Source organism: Armigeres subalbatus, chromosome 3 (genome assembly GCF_024139115.2).
Source record: "Armigeres subalbatus isolate Guangzhou_Male chromosome 3, GZ_Asu_2, whole genome shotgun sequence".
NCBI classification, from domain to species: Eukaryota; Metazoa; Arthropoda; class Insecta; order Diptera; family Culicidae; genus Armigeres; species Armigeres subalbatus.
In genome coordinates, this window is record NC_085141.1 from 165,552,190 (window position 1) to 165,573,852 (window position 21,663).

A 21,663-nucleotide genomic window follows, 5' to 3' on the forward strand; every position below is an offset into this window, starting at 1 on the left:
ATATCGACTTGTTGATTGATTTGGACTCATTTTAAATTTCAAAAATATTTCTTGGGTATCCATGACAACAGTTTTCTGTGAAAGGATATTATTTATCCCTTTTTTCCAAACTGAGATTATTCATGATAATCTCCGTGATTCTTTCCGCGATTCCGCTGTCATCAGAATTTGCAACTCATAATGGACTGGAAGCACTGGCAGTGTTCCCTACATTTTATACTTTTATTTATTTTTTTTCAGTAGACTGAGTTACCTAACTCCTATACTTATTAGAATGGACTGGAGCCACTCGTAGTGCTCCCTTCATTTTCCTCAGAAATTATACTGAATTTCTGAATCATTTCATTACATGCTTTAATGGGCTGGGATTACTCGAAGCATCCCCTACATTTCAGCATTCAATACTCAAAATTTCTGAATTTCCAACTACGTTACGGAATTCTTTAATGATCTATTTTTTTCCTTAGAATATTGTTAATAAAGCAATAGAAGTCATTAAGTTGACAATCAATCAACTTCCGATCTCGTAAAAAATAGAGATATTTATTTTATTATCTTCGACATTTTAATAATTTTTTTTTCCTATATTGTAATTTGTTGCTTCAAGTTTACTTCTGTTTCGCTAAGGATAACTTGAAAATTTACTCCACGCTGATCCTCACGAAAAAAATTTCCCTCCCCGGTCCGTTTCGGCTCGTCGCCACTGTAAGGATTCGCTCGTACAATTAAAAGACGTCCTCTCAGATCCGGTGCAAAAGTCAAAGTGATTTATTACGCATATAAAAGTCTACTACGATCATCTACATATATTACAGCCTACTACAGGGACCTGGTATTCACGGAATTTTTGAAGGATTTACCGTACAGTAAAGATCTGGTCCGTTGTCGAGCGGCCGTCAACGAAGCCGACTTGATAACTTCCCACGAACTCATTCACTAATTGTGACAGACGACGGAAGATGATCTGGGATATCTCTTTGTAGGCGGCATTAAGGATGGCGATCGCTTGAAAGTTCTCACACTCCAGAAAGAAAGAAAGGCGACATTCTTGTAGATGGGGCATATAACCCCTTCCTCCCACTCCTCCGGTAGCTGTTCAGTTTACCAGATTCTGACTATCAGTTTGTGCAGGCAAGTGACTAGCTTTTCCGGGCCCATCTTGATAAGCTCTGCTTCGATACCATCTTTACCTACTTTATTGGTCTTTAGCTATTGGATAGCTTCCTTAACTTCCTTCAAGGTGGGGGCTGGTTGGCTTCCATCGTCCGCTGAACTGACGTAGCCATTTCTTCCGCTGCCTTGACTTTCATTGCCTGTAGTCTCAGCGCCATTCAAATGTTCCTTGTAGTGCTGTTTCCATCTTTCGATCACCACACGTTCGTCCGTCAAGATGCTCCCATCATTATCCCTGCAAATTTCGGCTCGCGGCATGAATCCTTTGCGGGATGCGTTGAGCTTCTGCGTGTTCCTGGAACAGTTGTTCCTTCTTCTCGCACTCCGCTTTTTCCAGGCGGAAAAGGCGGATCTGCTGTCTTCGCTTCCGTCTATAGCGTTCCACGTTCTGCCGGGTACCTTGTTCCAGCACGACCGCCCGCGCAGGCGTCTTTTTCCTCCAAAATCTGTCTGCACTCTTCGTCGAACCAATCGTTCCGTCAACTTCGTCCCACAATCCCGACGTTGTTCTCCGCTGGGTCGTTAATGGCTCCTTGACTGTATTCCAGCAGTCCTCAAGAGGGGCCCCATCGAGCTCATCCTCTTCCAGCGACGCTGCCTCGAGATGTTGCGCGTATGCAGTGTCGACATCAGGTTGCTTCAGTCGCTCTAGGTCGTACCGCGGCTGTCGTCGGTACCGAACATTGTTGATGACGAATAGTTTTGGGCGCAGTTTAACCATCACCAGATAGTGGTCAAAGTCGATGTTAGCGCCACGATATGTCCTGACGTCGATAATGTCGGAGAAGTGCCGTCCATCAATCATAACGTGGTCGATTTGTGATTCTGTCTGTGGTAGTGATCTCCAGGTGTACGGTGTACCGATACGGGAGGTTGTGTTGGAAGTAGGTTATTCTTGGAGGCGGCTTTTTTCAGTTTTTGCCTTTCTCGTACAACAAAGTTGTACCGAAAGGCTATCATTTCACTACAAAATCGAACTTTTTAAAGAAGTCTCGGAGACCCATGATGTTATATACCAATCGACTCAGCTCGTCGAGCTGAACAAATGTCTGTCTGTCCGTGCGTATGTATGTGTGTGTGCACACGAAAACCGAAAAACATTAGCCACTTTTTCATACAGTAATTCTTAACCGATTTTCTCGCAACAAGTTGCATTCGACGGGAGAGAAACCCTAGATCACTTTTGAATATAATCACGGTCATTGCGTTCGAAACTTATGAAGAAAATGGTGTGTTGAACCATATAGAGTTGGTAGTTGATTTGCCTTACAGTGTTTGCAAGTGCCATAACGTAGGCAATTATTTATTATGTGTGTCACACTAAGGCAAAACCAAAGGATTGAATCGAGAAAGGCATCGTCACCACTAGGTGGAGGTTTTTTATCTACCATTTATTTGGGAGGCGCATAATTTGTTTTCCGTGTGAACTAATGTTTTGACCAGTGTACTATATTCTCTATATAGCCCTTTTAGTTCCCTACAATTCATTCCTATACAGATTTTTCGTACAATACGGTTTCCGAGTTACATTTTTTCAAACTAATTTGCTCGAAAACACATACGACATTTTTATATATTACTCGGGGGTCAATTTTGTTTTAAATCAGTGGAAGATGGTCACTGCTGTGTCTGCTGTGCCGAAAATATGTGCTAAATTTCATCCCAATTAAAGACGATCATGTTAAAAATTGGTTATTTACGTGTGATTCTGTGTGGAACCCTTCACACTTGTCCCAAATACCGTTGTCCCGATACCGTTCAAATTATCGGGGGTCCACGGAAGTAGGCTTTCTGGTTAGTTCTTATAGTTTGATCCTGGATACCGTTTATAGAGTGAAAAAATTGAAATGTTTAAAACTGATAGGCTCTCTCTTTTTATGTTGACTATCAGTTCAATCAGTTCCCGTTCGTTTCTGCCCTAGTTCTGATCGTAACACTGAAAGCACTAGATCTACAGTAATTAACAGTGACAAAAAAAATACATTATCGGTCGGTGGTCGGTAATCAAAATTCATTCCATCGTGACGGTGACGACAGCACGATTTAACAATTTATATAGAATTGCTTTTAACTGGTGATTACCCGAGTGCAGACATTACTTCCACGTGTCCGTCGTAAACATTAATCTAGCTGTTGGTTCATTCCAGTTTCTCCTGCAAACTCTTGTGATTGACATTTGGCTGACTTTGGTTATCGCTTACTGGTTGTCCCGTGCCAGGAAGAGTAAAACGGATACGAAAATCATAGAACGTTTACGATGACGGCGGTTGGCGGCCCTGAACACTGAATGCGGTTCGCGTGTCCCGCCGAGCTTAATCTGCGGATCCATCATAATTGCCAGGAGCAGTGGGGTGAAGCATTTAGTGGTTAATTGCCATGTGATAGGTTCAGCGGATAACTGGCAAACATGTCACCTGCGCTGTGTGTTGGCCATGCAATTTGCCGCTTAAAAAGCAGTTGCACTCTATTGTTTACATCGTTAGCACGCTTGTTTCGTCTGATTATATCGATCATTTGCGGTCTACGCGACAGGGTTTGGGCACATAGAAAACAGTTCTCGGTGGTTGACCTAATGGGGGTTCTGTTGTTGACTGATGATTGTAGGTAGATATAGTATATGCATTCGTGGGAATAATTTCGTTTCACGTGTACACATAAACGCAGATTGAATGATTTTTTTTTTCTGGCTAAGATATCTAACCATTCACATGCTCTAGGAAAATGGTAACGACTACTAGCCAAGTCAGATAAATATTGCCATAGGAAACCTAATTTGACTAAAGGTCAAATACAAGCCACAGGAATCGTTTTAATATGTAGAGGACATTACGGCTTTGTCAGGCTTTCTTCTATTGTAGCCAGGTATTTTTTATGACCAATTGTGTTCAAATTTGGTCAAATATTTCTTTGTATATCAAAGCAATACCGTATCCCTGGGTTGACACCTTTGCGTGATGTGTTACAAAGTAAGATCTGCCATGCTCCCATTGTCAGCTGACTCAACACTTCCTTCCCCTCCCAAGCTACGGTAAAGATGGTCGTGGTCAGGAGTAGCAATCCTCATTCTTTTGTGATTTTTGTGTGTGTGTGTGTGTGAAATCAAGGACCACATTCACAATGATTTCTTATAGCAATCGGAATAGAGACTTCAAAAAAAACATGAGTACACCGTAACCACAGAGAAACAGACGTAACACTAGAGAAATTACCATCGACCGTGACTTCAACGATCAATTTGAATATTGTTGATTGTGCGTTCCAAAACTAGAGGCGCTAGCGTCGTATTCCTTCGACTTTGACATTTTGGTGGCCTTCTGGTGTCAATGTTGTGCGAAACATTGTTTCGTGTAACATGCTCGCAAGATGGTGGTAGAGGAGTTGGGCGATGGATTTAAAAAAAATGTTCAAGCTGTTACGTCTGTTTGTCTGTGCACTAACAATGCTTTCTTTGTATATCAAAGCATAATTGCATCTGAGAATGTTTTATCAATCAAAACTCTTTCGAATCCGTAACTCCAAAATTCCTCCCATGTGTCAGCCAGCATTCCTCCTATGTATCGAAAGTAGTCAGTCTTAGTATAGATCCTAATATGAGCCATTTTACGTCCAGTGTGAACCCGACAAGTAACGATTTTATTAGTTAACTGTTGAAAATTGGCAAAAACAATGTTTTGAATCCCGCACTGGGACATTGCTGCTTCGCAACTTTGGGATTATAAAGCACATTTACTAACTGCGAGGCTACCATTTTTGCATTTGAATATTATAACCCTACTTCGTGATTCAAGCAAATTTTTTAGATCGGATCGGGTATCGAGCCTAGTCACCTTCAACTATGACCTTGTAAACAGCTTACCGCTTAACCTTCCTAGTGCATTAAAAAAAAGTTACACATTGTGCATTAGCGGGTCAAAAATGGCCCCAAAATGAAATCGCTCCCAAAAGTTCATTTTCAAACCGATTCTCAATCTTTTGGAACCAAATTGAAGGTATGGATTCCACGGATGTCATTACGGACAGATTTTTGCACTTTGGCCATTCTGGTTCCCAGGAATCGATGTTGAAGGAACATAGATTCTTAGGCCAATTTTTGGCGTGATTTCTTGCCTATCGAAGGGTGATTTTGGAAATGCTCATTAATTTGCGTAGCAATAATCCTAATAGAATGTAGCCATTGTCCATTTCCATGGATCAACACAATTCCTGATTATTTCACGGTCCAGTGTCCATCCGGAAGACCCGGAACATCCGTAGAAGTGATCAATTCATTGAACTCATCCTAGAAGAGCGCAGTTTTCACAAAGCTTTTGATTATCGTAATTTGAGTAACAAATGATTGTGGTGACCCATTTTGGAGGAACTGGGTGGCCACCGGAGGTCCTCCGGAAGATCCGGAACATCCGTAAAAATGGTCATTTCATAAAACTTATCATAGAAGAGCGCGGTTTTTTCCAAAGCATTTCCTTATAGTACTGTGAGTAACAAATGATTGTGGTGACCTATTTTGGTGGACCTGGGTGGCCACCGGAGGTCCTCAGGAAGATCCGGAACGTCCGTAAAAATGGTCAATTCATGAAACTTATCATAAAGGAGCGCGGTTTTTTTTATAAAGCTTTTCATTATCGATCTTTGAGTAACAAATGATTGTGGTGACCTAATTTGATGGATCTAAGTGGCCACCGGAGGTCTTCCAGAAGATCCGGAACGTCCATAAAAGTCAATTATCAAACACATCATAGAAGAACACGGTTTTATCCAAAGCTTTTCTTTATAGTACTTCGAGTAACAAATGATTGTGGTGACCCATTTTGGAGGAACTGGGTGGCCACCGGAGGTCCTCCGGAAGATCCGGAACATCCGTAAAAATGGTCATTTCATAAAACTTATCATAGAAGAGCGCGGTTTTTTCCAAAGCATTTCCTTATAGTACTTTGAGTAACAAATGATTGTGGTGACCTATTTTGGTGGACTTGGGTGGCCACCGGAGGTCCTCAGGAAGATCCGGAACGTCCGTAAAAATGGTCAATTCTTGAAACTTATCATAAAGGAGCGCGGTTTTTTTTCTAAAGCTTTTTATTATCGATCTTTGAGTAACAAATGATTGTGGTGACCTAATTTGATGGATCTAAGTGGCCACCGGAGGTCTTCCAGTAGATCCGAAACGTCCGTAAAAGTCAATTATCAAACACACCATAGAAGAGCGCGTTTTTTTCCAAAGCTTTTCATTATCGAACTTTGAGTAACAATTGTGGTGACCCATTCTGAACGACCTGTGTGGCCACCGAAGGTCCTTCAGAAGATCCGGAACGTCCGTAAAAGTGGTCAATTTATGAAACTTATCATAGAAGGGCGCGGATTTTGACCTATTTTGGTGGAACTGGGTGGCCACCGGAGGTGCTCCAGAAGATCCGGATCGTCCGTAGAAGTGGTTAATTCATGAAACTCATGCTAGAAAATTGCGTTTTTTATTGTCGAACGCTGGCCATTTTGATAGACCTGAAACAAACGCTGAGTAACAAATGATTATGATTAATTGCATATTATTCGGCAACTCGGTCGTACGAAAACCATTTTTTTGTTAAATATCTTGGGGCTCTCCTTAGCCGTGCGGTAAGACGCGCGGCTACAAAGCAAGACCATGCTGAGGGTGGCTGGGTTCGATTCCCGGTGCCGGTCTAGACAATTTTCGGATTGGAAATTGTCTCGGCTTCCCTGGTCATAAAAGTATCATCGTGCTAGCCTCATGATATACGAATGCAAAAATGGTGACCTGGCTTAGAAACCTCGCAGTTAATAACTGTGGAAGTGCTTAATGAACACTAAGCTGCGAGGCGGCTCTGTCCCAGTGTGGGGATGTAATGCCAATAAGAAGAAGATCTTGGCTGTGCATATGCACATCACATGTTTCGAAATGGACAAATTGATATGAAATTTGCGTAAAAGAATCCACGTGTCTTGGGGGGACTCGAACCCTCATTCTCCTACTCTCTAGATAGGCGTGATAACTCCTACACAACAAGACCACTTAAAGGTCACGTTTGCGTAAAAGCCATCAGAATCTGAGTACCAACCTCCACCGCGGTTAGCTCTTTTTTTGCAAATTGAATATCTTTCGGATGCTTGATTTGTCCAATATCCACATGTGCTTTACTGTTGTATATCCACAGTCAAGCGAGTGCAAGTTGTTTATTAAACGAAAGGATCGCACTATAGCCCCCAACAACGGGCTGGGCGGATTGTATAGAGTGCAAATCAATCACACAAATGGTTATGGTGACCCCGTGTGATAGACCTGAACGGCCACCGGAGGTCCTCCAGTATATCCGTAAAAGAGGTCAATTCATGAAACTCATCATAAAAGAGCACAGTTCCTTCCTAGCTCTTCATTGTCGTACTCTGAATAATAAAATATCCCATAAAGTGGTCAATTTTTGAACAGTCAGCGGGGTCTTCCAGAAGATTCGGAGCATCCACAAAAGTTATCAATTAAAAAAAAATCATCCCAGAAAACAGTATGTAAAAAAATCTTTCTATTATCGAACTCTGAGCAAGACACGAAGGAATGTCGTGACCCGTTCTTATTTACCAAAGTAACTATCGGAGGTCTTACGGAAGATACGGAACATCGGTTTAAGTGGTTAATTGATGTAATACATACTAGAAGAGCCTATTTTTTCCTTGTCGTACTCTGAACATGAAATTATTGCCGTAAACTTTTCTCACGGATGTGAGTAGCAACCAAAGGCCCTCCGGAAGATCCGTATCACACGTAAAAGTGATCAATTCATAAAACCCACCTTAGAAAAACACGCCATATAAGAGATGATGAAGCACACGATTCTTCTAAACCTTTTTATTTTCCTAATTTTAGAAACAAATGATCGTAACCAATTCGCATGGATTGCCCATTGTATGTCTTCAAGTACATTCAGATCATCCGTAAAATCGGTCAATTCATGAAACTATTGTCATAGTTTTCCTATTTTCGTATCCTGAGTCATTATGATCGTTGTAACCTATTCTCAGGAACGTGTGTAGTCACCAATGAAGCTCCGCAAGATCAAAAAATCTGTAATTAGAGTCAATTTATAAAAATTGTGGTGACATCAATTTTTTATTTTTTTTTTGAAAGGACGATCACAATAACCCAGAAAATATTTTCAAGTATGGTTAAATTTGCTTCCATGAATCGATTAGTCATAAATCATCGACTCATGAAAGTTTGACTTAAAATAAAAATTTACTTTGGTTGAATCTTTTGACTACTTTTGGTCAAAAATTTCTTGCAAGATGATGGATCATAAAAAACCTATCTTATAATTTTAAATTTTTATTAATAGGGAGTCTATAATGGCAGCAAAAAGGTTCAACTATGATAAAAAGAGCACCTGAAATTTTCATAAATTTTTAGGGTGACAATATCAGGTCAAAAATGTGATAAAATCGTGTCGAAAACGAGAGAAAATCGAGGGTAGACAAAATCGCGAAGTGACAAAACCGGGTCGATACTGTATTATTAGGCTAACATGATGAAACTTTTATGCCCAGGGAAGTCGAGAAAATTTCCAACTTAAAAATTTCCTTGACCGGACCAGGAATCGAACCCCGCCACCCTCAGCATGATCTTGCTTTGTAGTCGCGAATCTTACCGCACGGGAAAGGGGGCCCCCGCAGAAAGCATCACTACAACCTTCATGAGATGATCAATAAGTAGAATAACAAACACTTTCAAAAGATCGTGTTCTAGTAGGATAAGTATTAAGTGTTGACCAATCCGTAGGAACTTTAGGAGGACATCCAGTGATCACTTAAGTCATGTATATGGATCACGAGAGGGCCTTCACTGACCATTTAAGTCCATAACTGAGGGTCACGACAAAAATGTCTTACTCAGATTGCGATAATAGATTTTTTGTAAAACCATGCTCCTATGATTCGAGATTCGTTAGTTTGCAGCTTTTAGGAATATTGTGGGCATTATTCATAAAGGAGTGACCGCTCAGGTCCATAAGAATGGGTAACGATAATTTTCTATAACTCAGAGAATGTTAATGAAAAGCTTTGGAAAAGCCTTCTATGGTGAGTTGCATAGAATGAACATTTCTACGGATGTTCCGGATCTTAGAAAGGACCTCTGGTGGCCACTCAAGTACATTTACACGTTCTTTTGTTACTCAGAGTAGCTTTGTAAAAATTGCACTCCTCCATGATGAGTTACCCAGGGCCTTCAAAAAGGGTCTTCATAATCATGTATTACTCAGCGTTCGGTGATTCAGCTATTCTATGGTGAGTTTTATGAATTGATCACTTTTACGGATGTTCCGGATCTTCTGGAGGACCTCCGGTGGCCACCCAGGTCCACCAAAATAGGTCCCCACAATCATTTGTTACTCAAGGTACTATAAGGAAAAGCTTTGGAAAAAACCGCACTCTTCTATGATGTGTTTCATAAATTGACCACTTTTACGGACGTTCCGAATCTTCTGGAGGACCTTCGGTGACCACACAGGTCCATCAAAATGGGTCACCACAACCATTTGTTATTCAAAGAACGATAATGAAAAGCTTTGTGAAAAAAACGCGCACTTCTAGGATAAGTTCCATGAATTGACCATTTTTACGGATGTTCCGGATCTTCTGGAGGAACTCCGGTGGCCACTCAGGTCCATCACAATGGGTCACCATAATCATTTGTTACTCTTAGTTCGATAATAAAAAGCTTTGGAAAAAAACCGCGCTCTTCTATGATAAGTTTTATGAAATTGACCATTTTTACGGACGTTCCGGATCTTCTGGAGGACCTTCGGTGACCACCCAGGTGCATCAAAATGGGTCACCACAATCATTTGTTACTCGTAGTTCGATAATGAAAAGCTTTGGAAAAAACCGCGCTCTTCTATGATAAGTTTCATGAAATGACCATTTTTACGGACGTTCCGGATCTTCCAGAGGACCTCCGGTGGCCACCCAGGTCCACCAAAATAGGTCACCACAATCATTTGTTATTCAAAGTACGATAATGAAAAGCTTTGTGAAAAAAACGCGCACTTCTAGGATAAGTTCCATGAATTGACCATTTTTACGGATGTTCCGGATCTTCTGGAGGAACTCCGGTGGCCAGTCAGGTCCATCACAATGGGTTACCATAATCATTTGTTACTCTTAGTTCGATAATAAAAAGCTTTGGAAAAAAACCGCGCTCTTCTATGATAAGTTTCATAAATTGATTATTTTTACGGATGTTCCGGATCTTCCGGAGGACCTCCGGTGGCCACCCAGGTCCACCAAAATGGGTGACTATAATCATTTGTTACTCAGCGTTCGATAATGAAAAGCTTTGGAAAAAACCGCGCTCTTCTAGGATGAGTTCAATGAATTGACCACTTCTACGGATGTTCCGGGTCTCCCGGAGGGACACTGGACCGTGAAATAATCAGGAATTGTATTGATCCATGGAAATGGACAATGGCTACATTCTATTGGGATTATTGCTATGCAAATTTATGAGCATTTCCAAAATCACCCTTCGAAAGGCAAGAGATCACGCCAAAAATTGGCCTAAAAATCTATGTTCCTTAAAAATCGATTCCTGGGAACCAGAATGGCCAAATTGCAAAAATCTGTCCGTAACGACATCCGCGGATTCCATACCTTCAATTTGGTTCCAAAAGATTGAGAATCAGTTCAAAAATGAATTTTTGGGAGCGAATTCAATTTGGGGTCATTTTTGACCCGCTAATGCACAATGTGTCACTTTTTTTGTTGTGGCGTTCCTAGAGGTCGCTGAAAGCTGGTTATCATCCCAAAATTTTCATTTCCAAAAGTTAGGAAAAGTCAGAAAATTTCAACGTCCTATCTCATTTGATTACAAAGCTACAACGTTTTTAAATCATCTCTGGGCCAAAATAGACCCCAATGCACTAGGAAGGTTAAGGATAGCCCTTAAATGCTAATAATATAATTGAAAACAGTGACGTTTTATGGTACAGTTTGAATTTTTTCAATTTTCTTGCCCAGAAACATGATGTGGGCTCTACATCGTGTTATATTATTCCTTAGCTACTACAGTGCCGACCCGATTGTGTCACTCCCCGATTTTGTCTACCCCCGATTTTATCACGTTTTCGACCCGATTTTATCACGTCCCGATTTTGTTACGTTTTACGGGTGCCAATCACGCAATTCCGATTTTGTCTCATTTCCTATTTTATCACCCCAAAACTTACTAGGAGGGTGATAAAATCGGGATATTACTGTATCAATTTTAGTGGGTGCAAACAGGGTTCAATTTTAACTACTTTATTATTACTATTAATCTGTTGCCCCTAGTTTTGCATTAAAATAAATGCCACACATTCAGGCAGAAGGAAACAAATGAAAGTAGAGTCAGTAATTTCTATAACTTTTTCTTCAAAATTGTCTCATCATAAAATAGATTCATTCAGATCTCACGATAACATAGCTATAAAAGCTTTCAAAAGCAACATAGCTGGGACTACTGATGTTTTCGCTCCCTATCGTGTCTACCTGGAGGGTACTCTCGTTAGCATACACTTCTGTACTATTTAATTATCAGCATCTACTGTATTACTCATTTATTGATTTGTTTTTGTGTCGGCTCGAATTAGTCATATTATTTAAATGGTTCTGCAGTGAATTGAATTTCTGCTACAGTCCCCTTGCGGCAACCACTATCGCTGTTTACCACGGCTCGGCTATATAATGTACAACGCCAGCGCTTCTCACCTTTTTATCGTAGGTCAGAGCCGCATAAAAAAAAGAGATGAAAAAACGGAAAACACTCTCGAGTAACCTTGCGTTTAAATAATTATCTGCATTGCATCACATAGAAAGGAAAACTTTTCCATTAGCCTCGTTCTCTCACTCCGGTGGACTCACTCGCTGGCGGGGGTTCTTTACTTTGCTCCCAATAAAAACATTTACGCCATACTCTCGGCCTTTCTTGTGAAGCGCTCTCGGCTCGTCTTCCTCTCGCTCGAGCCGTCATGGCGCTTTCCCTGGCACCTCCTGGCATCACCCACAACGTCGCACCTGCCTACGCTACGGATCAGGATCCTTCACACCACGTAGTCCTTATCCCCCTGCGAATAGCAAGTTGTGAGTGGAAGCTAACATACAGCAGCAAGGTTGTGATACGGCAAACTCCCTAAAGCAATAAACGATGTTTCGTGCGACGATTTCACACAACATTTAAGTATGTAAATATAATCAATCTGAAGGCAACGTCGAAACAGAGACCACCCGGTGGAGAGCTTTTTCCCACGGGTTAACTGTGTTTGTGTATGAGTGGATACGGAGGCACGGTTGTGGCATGTGGCGGAATGCGTGCAGCTTCAGTTGTAGCCATCGTTACACTCGGTAGGCTCGTTCGTGTATGAACAAATGCGATGTAGTTTCTTGTTTTGTTTCCAACATTTTCCAAGAATACAAAACTTTATATCCGCTACCCAAGAGGTTCGGTCGCCGGATTGATGTCTACAGAAAAGAAAAATACCTTCCAATCATCTTGAATCAAAAAAGTTTTAGATTGATTGCTCAAAACAGAATAGTAAGTAAGTCATGGATACTTGATGCTTCAACTTCATCGTAGCTTGTCTTTTGTAGAAAGACGAATAATGTTATTTGTGTTTAGAATCACTCAAAAATGTATTCAGATATACTAATTTGTTTAATTTTGAGATCGATACGTTGGTTTGGTTTAGTTTACACACTTAAATCATTTCACAGATTTCGGTGAACTTTGCTTCAATTTACCGAAATCTCAACATCAGAATTGTTCGGTTATTATTTCACCAATTTTTCCTTTGTTCAACTGTCAAAACCACCGAAAATCTGTAAAATTATTCACCGAACAGTTCTGCTATTGAGATTTCGGTGAAATTTCACAGAAGTCCAATGCAATGAGGTCACGACATCGGAAGAGATCGCCTCGGCCATCAAGGACCAAGGTGGAGTGGTGGTGGCATCCGCCTGCGAAGAGGACCGCAAGGTGATCAAAGTTGGTAAGCTGAAAGTTGGCTGGTCAGTATGTCCAGTTAGCCTCTACCAACCACCGGTAGTCGATAAGTGCTTCCGCTGCCTCGAAGCGGGACACAAGTCGTGGACTTGCACAGGGCCGGATAGGTGTAACCTATGTAGGCGGTGTGGCGAAGATGACCATAAAGCGCACACGTGTGCGATAAAGTACCATCGTGTATGCTATGTGGGAGCAGGAAGCAGGAACATAACCACGCCATGGGAGGACCTGCGTGCCCGTTGAGTGGCTATACGACAAAGCCGTGTAAGTAACGCAGCTAAACCTCAACCATTGTGCGACCGCCCAGCAGTTGCTGTGGCAGTCGCCCTAGCAGCACAATCCAAATCGATTTGGTTGCAGCAACTCAAATGTGACTAAATTTGGTTTCATATGGGTCACAGGGGGCCCTCCTTAGCCGTGCGGTAAGATGCGCGACTACAAAGCAAGACCATGCTGAGGGTGGCTGGGTTCGATTCCCGGTGCCGGTCTAGACAATTTTCGGATTGGAAATTGTCTCGACTTCCCTGGGCATAAAAGTATCATCGTGTTAGCCTCATGATATACGAATGCAGAAATGGTAACTAGGCTTAGAAACCTCGCAGTTAATAACTGTGGAAGTGCTTAATGAACACCAAGCTGCGAGGCGGCAATGTCCCAGTGGGGGATGTAATGCTAATGAAGAAGAAGATGGGTCACAGAAACTTTTGTGCAACATGTGTGCTGCTTGGGCGGTAGCAGAAGCGAGCACAGACGTAGCTATCTTGGCAGACCCGTACCGCATCCCTACAGATAACAGGAACTGGGTAGCGGATGGATCCAGATCAGCGACGATTTGTACGACGGGAAGATACCCTATCCAGGTGGTGCTGAACATAAGAGTGGAGGGTACAGTTATAGTGAAAATAAATGGAGTGTACTACTGCACCTGCTATGCCCCACCAAGGTTCCGATAGAACAATTCACCCAGATGGTCGATCGGCTGACATCAGACCTAGTGGGTTGCAAGCCAGTAGTCATTGCAGGAGACTTCAACGCGTGGGCGATAGAGTGGGGAAGTCTCTGTACCTACTAATCGGAGAGGGCAAACGCTGCTAGAAGCTTTAGCCAAAGTGGATGTCGTGCTGTGCAACGAAGGCTCAAGAAGTACCATCCAGCTAAACGGAGCGGAATCGATTATAGACGTAACGTTCTGCAGTCCAAGTTTGAATAGTCGGTGATTTGCAGTGGAGAGTCAAAGACGGTTACACCCATAGTGACCATTTGGCTATCCAGTACAGGATAAGCAGCGAGGCAAGGAGAGAAAGTCGGAGTGCTACTCCTACAACCCGGGCGTGGAAGGTCGCCCACTTTGACGGTGGTATCTTTAGAGAGGCTATGGGTCTTGAAGAAAATACGGAAAGTTTGAGCGGCGACGAACTGGTTGCGGTCTTGTCTCGATCGTGTGACGCACGCAAGGCATGACCATGGAACTGCAGGCCCCAGGTATACTGGTGGAGCCTATTAAATTGCAACAATTTGACTAGAAGAACTACAAGACTAGAAGACTACAAAGGTCACGCTCGGCGGAAGTGAGGGAAGAACGCATCGAGATTTTCAAAGCGGGGAGGCCATAAAAGAGAGCTAGAAAAACTGCTTTGACAGATTGGACCAGAGCGCCAAATCGAACCCATGGGGAGACGCCTGGTTCTTCTGAAGACGATCATCGACGTACTTTTCACGCACCACGGCCCAACCCATTGACCGCCAGCAGCGATAATAGGAGCAGATGACGGAGAGGTGGCGAGGGTGATGGTGGAGGAGCTAATGAATGTGGCAAAGTCCCTCGATCCGAGAAAAGCACCTGGTCCAGACGGGATCCAGAGCATAGCGTTAAAGGCTGCCATAATGCTTGTCATAACTCACTCGACTTGTCGAGTCAAGTACGAGACACTGAAGACGGCCTTACTGTTGTGGTCGAAATACGTATCTGTCAAGATACAATTAAGTGGTGGAATTCAATGGGATTGTACAAACTTGTCTTATGACAAGTGAAGACATTCCACTAAAAAGCTCAAAATAATTTTCTTAACTGCCATAATGACCAATCCGGACATGTTCAGGTCAGTCATGCAGAGGTGCCTGGACGAGCGGACATTCCCGGATATATGGAAGAGACAGCGTTTAGTCCTGTTACCGAAACCGGGCCAGCCACCAGGAGACCCCTCCGCGTACAGACCAATCAGTCTAATAGACACGGTAGGCAAGCTACTGGATAAGTTGATCCTAAACAGGCTGTCGCCGTACGTAGGGGAGGCGGGAGGATTATCGAGCGAGCAATACGGCTTTCGGAGATGACGGTCTACTCTGGGTGCCATCGAATCGGTGGTACGGTACGTAACTATGCAGTAATAACACTCTACGTGCGGAATGCATTCAACAGTGCGCGCTGGATGGAGATCGTGAACTCGTTACTTCAACTCGGAGTACCGTTAGGGCTTTACAAGATTCTGGGAAGCTACTTCCAATATCAAGTATTGATCTACGAGACAGGCGACGGCTTGGTGAGCACTCCCATCACGACAGGCGTCCCGCAGAGATCAATTTTGGGTCAATTACTGTGGAACGTGGTGTACGATGACTTACTGAGAATTAAGCTTCCGCCAGGAGTCAAGTGCGTGGGATTTGCCGGTAACGTTACCATGACCGTGTACAGAATGTCCATCAAGGAGGTCGAATTGACTGCAACCTATTCGATCAGTGTACTAGAGGAATGGTTACGCAGTAAGAAGCTACAGTTGGCGCATCATAAAACGGAGATGATACTTGTCAACAACCGGAAATCGGTGTAGGAGGCGACAATTAGAGCCGGTGGCTGCGACATCACCTCCAAGAGATCTCTGAAACAACTTGGGGTGATGGTAGACAATTAGTTAAGCTTCGAAAGTCATGTTGATTACGTCTGCGAGCGCGCGGCGAAGGCGAAAGCGGCACTATCGAGAATGATGGCGAACGGCTCTAGGGTGTGCTCCAGCAAGCGCAGGCTGCTGGCAAGCATGGCGAACTCAATACTGCGATACGGAAGTCCAGTCTGGGTGTTTGCGTTGAGCGCAAACTGCAACGTGCCAAAGCTGGAGAGTACACATAGGCTGTAATGTGCCTGAGAGTTATCGGTGTTGGTGCGCATATCGCACTGTATATCGCGAGGTGGCAAGTAAACTCGCGGTCATGATGCCTATCGAACTGGTGGTGGAGGAAGACGAGTAGTGCTACGCCCTCAGGTGCACCGGTAATGCTCGCAGGAATATCAAAGCAGGAACGGTAGCAAAATGGTAGATGGAGTGGGACAACTCGGCTAAGGGAAGGTCATGATTAGAAGATATGTTCTACCCTGTCATAACCCTGTATACAGTGCACATCTCCATGCAACGCCAGCATCCATTAGTGACCGCATGTGTGACGGCTCGTAAAACCATTTTCGACGAACGGTACCAAACCCCGACTCAGATGAAACCCGCCCATTCCAGGAGCGCCACACTCTCTCAGCGAGGTCGAGTAAGGTGGGAAGGTATGTTTCCATCTTCTATCTCCATAATTCTATATCTTCATAAGCAATGGGCCCCAACGATTAGCAAAACAAAATTTGTAATAACTAACCCCCCTCCCTCCTTTTTAAATATAGATTGTGAGGCATACATCCCAGCGTTATATAAATTTAAAACAAGAGAACAATTCCAATCAAATGATTGGCCTTCTTTGGTTCGCTCGAAAGTAAGGAGGTAGGTATATGGTTACTCAGTTTTCCCCGGTCTAAAGCCGACCCTGAGGTAACTGAGAAGGTGAGCTGGCCTGGGCGTATGGACGTCGTCACCTCCCGACGTGTGGATGTCCATGGATGGTTACACGTTGAAATTGAAATTATGCTCTTCTTGTTGTTCTGGTGTTGGTTGAGTCTTGTCTACGGAGGTATGCCTAAAAGAACTTTCGGAAGAATTACTAAAGAAACTTCCGGGAATTCTTGAAGCAGCTTTTGGATAAACGGGAGAATATCTGGATAAATTTATGGCGGAGCTTCCGGAGGAGAAATTTTCGGAGTTGTTCCTGGAGGAGCTTCCTGAAGAATTTCTGGCGAAACTTCCGGAGAAATTTCTGACAGAATTACTGGAGGAATTTTAGACAGAAGGAATTCCTGAAGGAACTTCCGAAGAAAACCTAAAGGAACTTCTGAAGGAATTTCTGAAGAAACTTCCGAAGGAGTTCCTTAAAGCACTTCTCGAAGGAATTTCCGAATGAATTTATAAAGAAACTTTCCGGAAAAAAAACGCTGAAAGAACTTTCGAACAACCAACTGGAGGGACTTTCGCAGAAATTCCTGGAAAAACTTCCGGAGGAATTTTTGAAGGATCTTCCGATAGCATTTTTCAGAGGAACATGTGGAAGAGTTCCTTAAGGAACTTCCAGAGGGATTCTAGAAAGAACATTTGGAGGTATTCCTAAAGAAACTTCATGTAGAATTTCTGAAGGAACTTGAGAAGGAATTCCTGACAGAATATCTGGAGGAATTTTCGGAAAGATGAATAAAGGAACTTCCTGCAGAATTCCTGGAGAAACTTCCAAAGGAATTCCTGAAGCAACTTTTGGAGAAACTTCCTGGAGAAATTTCAGGAGAAATTTTGTTGGGGAACTTCTGGGGGAATTCTTGAAGTTTCTTCCTTCCAAGGGAATTCTTGAAGGAACTTCCGGAGGAATTCGTGAAGGGAATCCCGGAGAATTTTTAAAGGATATTGCAGGGGATTTCAGAAGGAATTTTTGGATGAATTTCCGGAGAAATTCCTGAAGGAACTTCCCTAGGAATTCCCGAAGGAGCTTCCTAAAGAATTGCTGAATTATTATTATTTATTCAGACTAAGGCCGAAGTGGCCTGTGCGGTATGTAAGAGTCTTCTCCATTCGGCTCGGTCCATGGCAACACGTCGCCAGCCACGCAGTCTACGGAGGGTCCGCAAGTCATCTTCCACCTGATCGATCCACCTTGCCCGCTGCGCACCTCGCCTTCTTGTGCCCGTCGGATCGTTGTCGAGAACCATTTTCACCGGGTTATTGTCCGACATTCTGGCTACGTGCCCGGCCCACCGCAGTCGTCCGATTTTCGCGGTGTGAACGATGGATGGTTCTCCCAACAGCTGATGCAACTCGTGGTTCATTCGCCTCCTCCATGTACCGTCCGCCATCTGCACCCCACCATAGATGGTACGCAGCACTTTTCTTTCGAAAACTCCGAGTGCGCGTTGGTCCTCCACGAGCATCGTCCAGGTCTCGTGTCCGTAGAGGACTACCGGTCTAATGAGCGTTTTGTAGATGGTCAGTTTGGAGAATTGCTGAAGGAACTTCCGAATTAATTCCTGAAGGAATTGCAGAAGATGCTTTTGAAGAGATTTCTGAATGAAGTACCGAATGAATGCCCGAATGAGCTTCCAAAGGAGTTGCTTAGGAAACTTATGAAGGAATTACTGAAGGAACTTTTGGAGAAATCTTTGAAGGAACTTTCGGAAGAATTGTTGAATTAACGGATGAACCTTTGGAGGCATTTCTTGAGGATTTTCCTTCTGAAATTCCTGAAAAACTTTCGGATAAAGTCCTGGAAGAACTTGGGGAAGTTATGGAGCAATCTTTGGAGGAGTATTCGAGGGAATTTCTGAATTAACTTTCGGAAGAATTTTTAATTGAACTTCCGGGGGAACTTTTGATCAATTTTCCAGATAAATTTTTGGATGAACTTCCGAAGGAATGTTCAGATGAATGTTATGATGGATTATCAGTAAATTCTTACGATAGTTTCTAAATAAAATTGTAAAAAAAATCACAATAGCATTATTTGAAATGTCATTAATAGATATCATTACTATTCAGCAAAAACTTAAATAAAGAAAAAAAAATCAGCAGAGATGAAGCTCACTAGTCGATTTTTTTTATAAATCTTGATTAGACTAATGCGGATTTGTAAACTAAATAATTTTTATATCGGAAATAAAATACATATTCTTCTCATTCTTCCTCTTCTTCTTCTTCTTCTTCTATGGCTCTACATTCCAAATTCAAAATATCTGATGCAAAATCACGACTAATAAAATAATCCGTGTTGTAATTTATAGAACGTTTTGATTAAAATCGATCAATTTAGTTATTTCCTTTTGCTCGCGATCGAGGAATGAAAAAAATGCAATTTAGTTCTTGTTTGGTTTAATCAATATAAATAAAAATTAGTTTAGGTTTCCTTCCTGACGACTGAACACACACGTTCTTGGGTTGCATCTCTGATTTGAGTAATACGTTACAAAATATGTTTAATCGCCGTACGACGCTTGGGGTTAGAGTGAACTAACAATTCTAATGCAAATCTAACCTGTCGGCAATCTTACATGAGAAGCAATACTTCTTGAAAAAGTGGCGCATAAACCGTTTCTTCGATGATCAGAAAGGATCGTTTCAGTAAGTATAACAACCGTTCGTAATCATCTAGAATAATGATCAACAATACTTTATTCTCTATCGAAAGTTTGTTACGAGAAAACGGGTGAGAATTATAGTGGGAAAAGTTTGCTAATAGGCTATTGTTCAGATCAGTATAGCTTTGAACAACATGACTATTTGACTATTCAAGCGATATGACATATTGTGTTTGTAAAAAAAAAGATATTGATAACAAATGATGCAATGATGATGACCGAACCGATTAGTAGGTCGAAATGTTCGGTTATTGCTAAGTTTTAGATAGTTTTGACCAAATGTCTTCTTCTTCTTCTTACTGGCATTACATCCCCACACTGGGACAGAGCCGCCTCGCAGCTTAGTGTTCATTAAGCACTTCCACAGTTATTAACTGCGAGGTTTCTAAGCCAGGTTCCCATTTTTGCATTCGTATATCATGAGGCTAGCACGATGATACTTTTATGCCCAGGGAAATGGAGACAATTTCCAATCCGAAAATTGCCTAGACCGGCACCGGGAATCGAACCCAGCCACCCTCAGCATGGTCTTGCTTTGTAGCCGCGCGTCTTACCGCACGGCTAAGGAGGGCCCCTGACCAAATATAAGGGATGCAAATAATCTTACACGATTAAAAGGGGAGATGTCTCTTACATATGCATATCTGTTACACTGTTACACATTAAAAAAATCAAATTACAAATTCACACTGTCACATTTTTTCGTACACTTATGATAGACGCAGAAAATGCGGATAAGTATAAATAATAATAATAAAAATTTATTCCAAACAGAAAAAAAAAATCTTAGGGGACCCTCCTTAGTCGTGCGGTAAGACGCGTGGCTACAAAGCAAGACCATGCTGAGGGTGGCTGGGTTCGATTCCCGGTACCGGTCTTGGTAATTTTCGGATTGGAAAGTGTCTCGACTTCCCTGGGCATAAAAGTATCATCATGTTAGTCTCATGATATACAAACAATACAAACAATATATACAAACCTCGCAGTTAATAACTATTGAAGTGCTTAATTAACACTAAGCTGCAAGGCGGCTCTGTCCCAGCGTGGGGATGTAATGCCAATAAGAACAAGAAGAGAAAAAAAATCTCACTTTCCATTTCTGTATGCACTCACGATAAGAAACGCACTGTGTGCAAAATCATAAACTGATAAAAAATATGATTCGGGGACATACGATCTACAATAAAATCTTTGAAAGTACACCCGATTCTGTTTTACACGGATTTTTTTTACACGGCCGTGTAAAAAAAATCCCATTCAAAATTTTTGCAAAGTTGCTCCATTTTACATGATTCGAGAAATCATGAAACTTTTTTTACACGGATTTTCAAATTTTGAACTGAAAACTTTTTTTACACGGAACGCATCCCCCGTGTAAAAAAAGAATCGGGTGTACTCCAACCAGTGGTGATGATGTATTGGTGTTTAACACAGCAACGCGAAAAAGACTCATCTACTATGATAATTGTTTTATCATAGCCTGTTTTTTCTTTTGCTTAATGTTAATCTATGTTTTCGTCTCGTTTTAAATCACTTCGCTTCGCTTCGGCAAGAAAAAGTGTGTTATCACATACCAGTACTCGAACACCCAACTAGCAGATGGCGGAAATAAAGTTCTGCATAACAACCTTGCCAAATCTATATTATTATTTTTTCATATACACATTTAGGAGATATGTATTGTATTAAAATCTCACAATTATTAATCATTTCAATACAGTATCTAAATAAAAATAAATGTTGTATTGTAAACCTTGCAGAAACAAACTACAAACAAATAAATCAACAAACGGTCCGCTCTTATGCCAAGCACAAAACATAATTATATCGAGTGGCACTATGACTTTCAAGGTAAATGCAGATCTGGAAAAAGAATCATCGAAAACGCCGGGTTTTCAAATTGTAGCTGGTTGACAATAATGACATTTCCTATCCACCAGCTAAAAATAATCGCTCCACCACAACACAGCGC

At 42.1% G+C, this 21,663-nt stretch overlaps 1 protein-coding gene across 2 annotated transcripts in view; it reads right to left on the reverse strand.

Moving 5' to 3' along the window:
* The window catches only part of LOC134227591 (acetylcholinesterase), a 142,707-nt gene that overhangs the window by 77,940 nt on the left and 43,104 nt on the right, over positions 1–21,663 (reverse strand). The gene's annotated exons all lie outside the window — the stretch shown is intronic.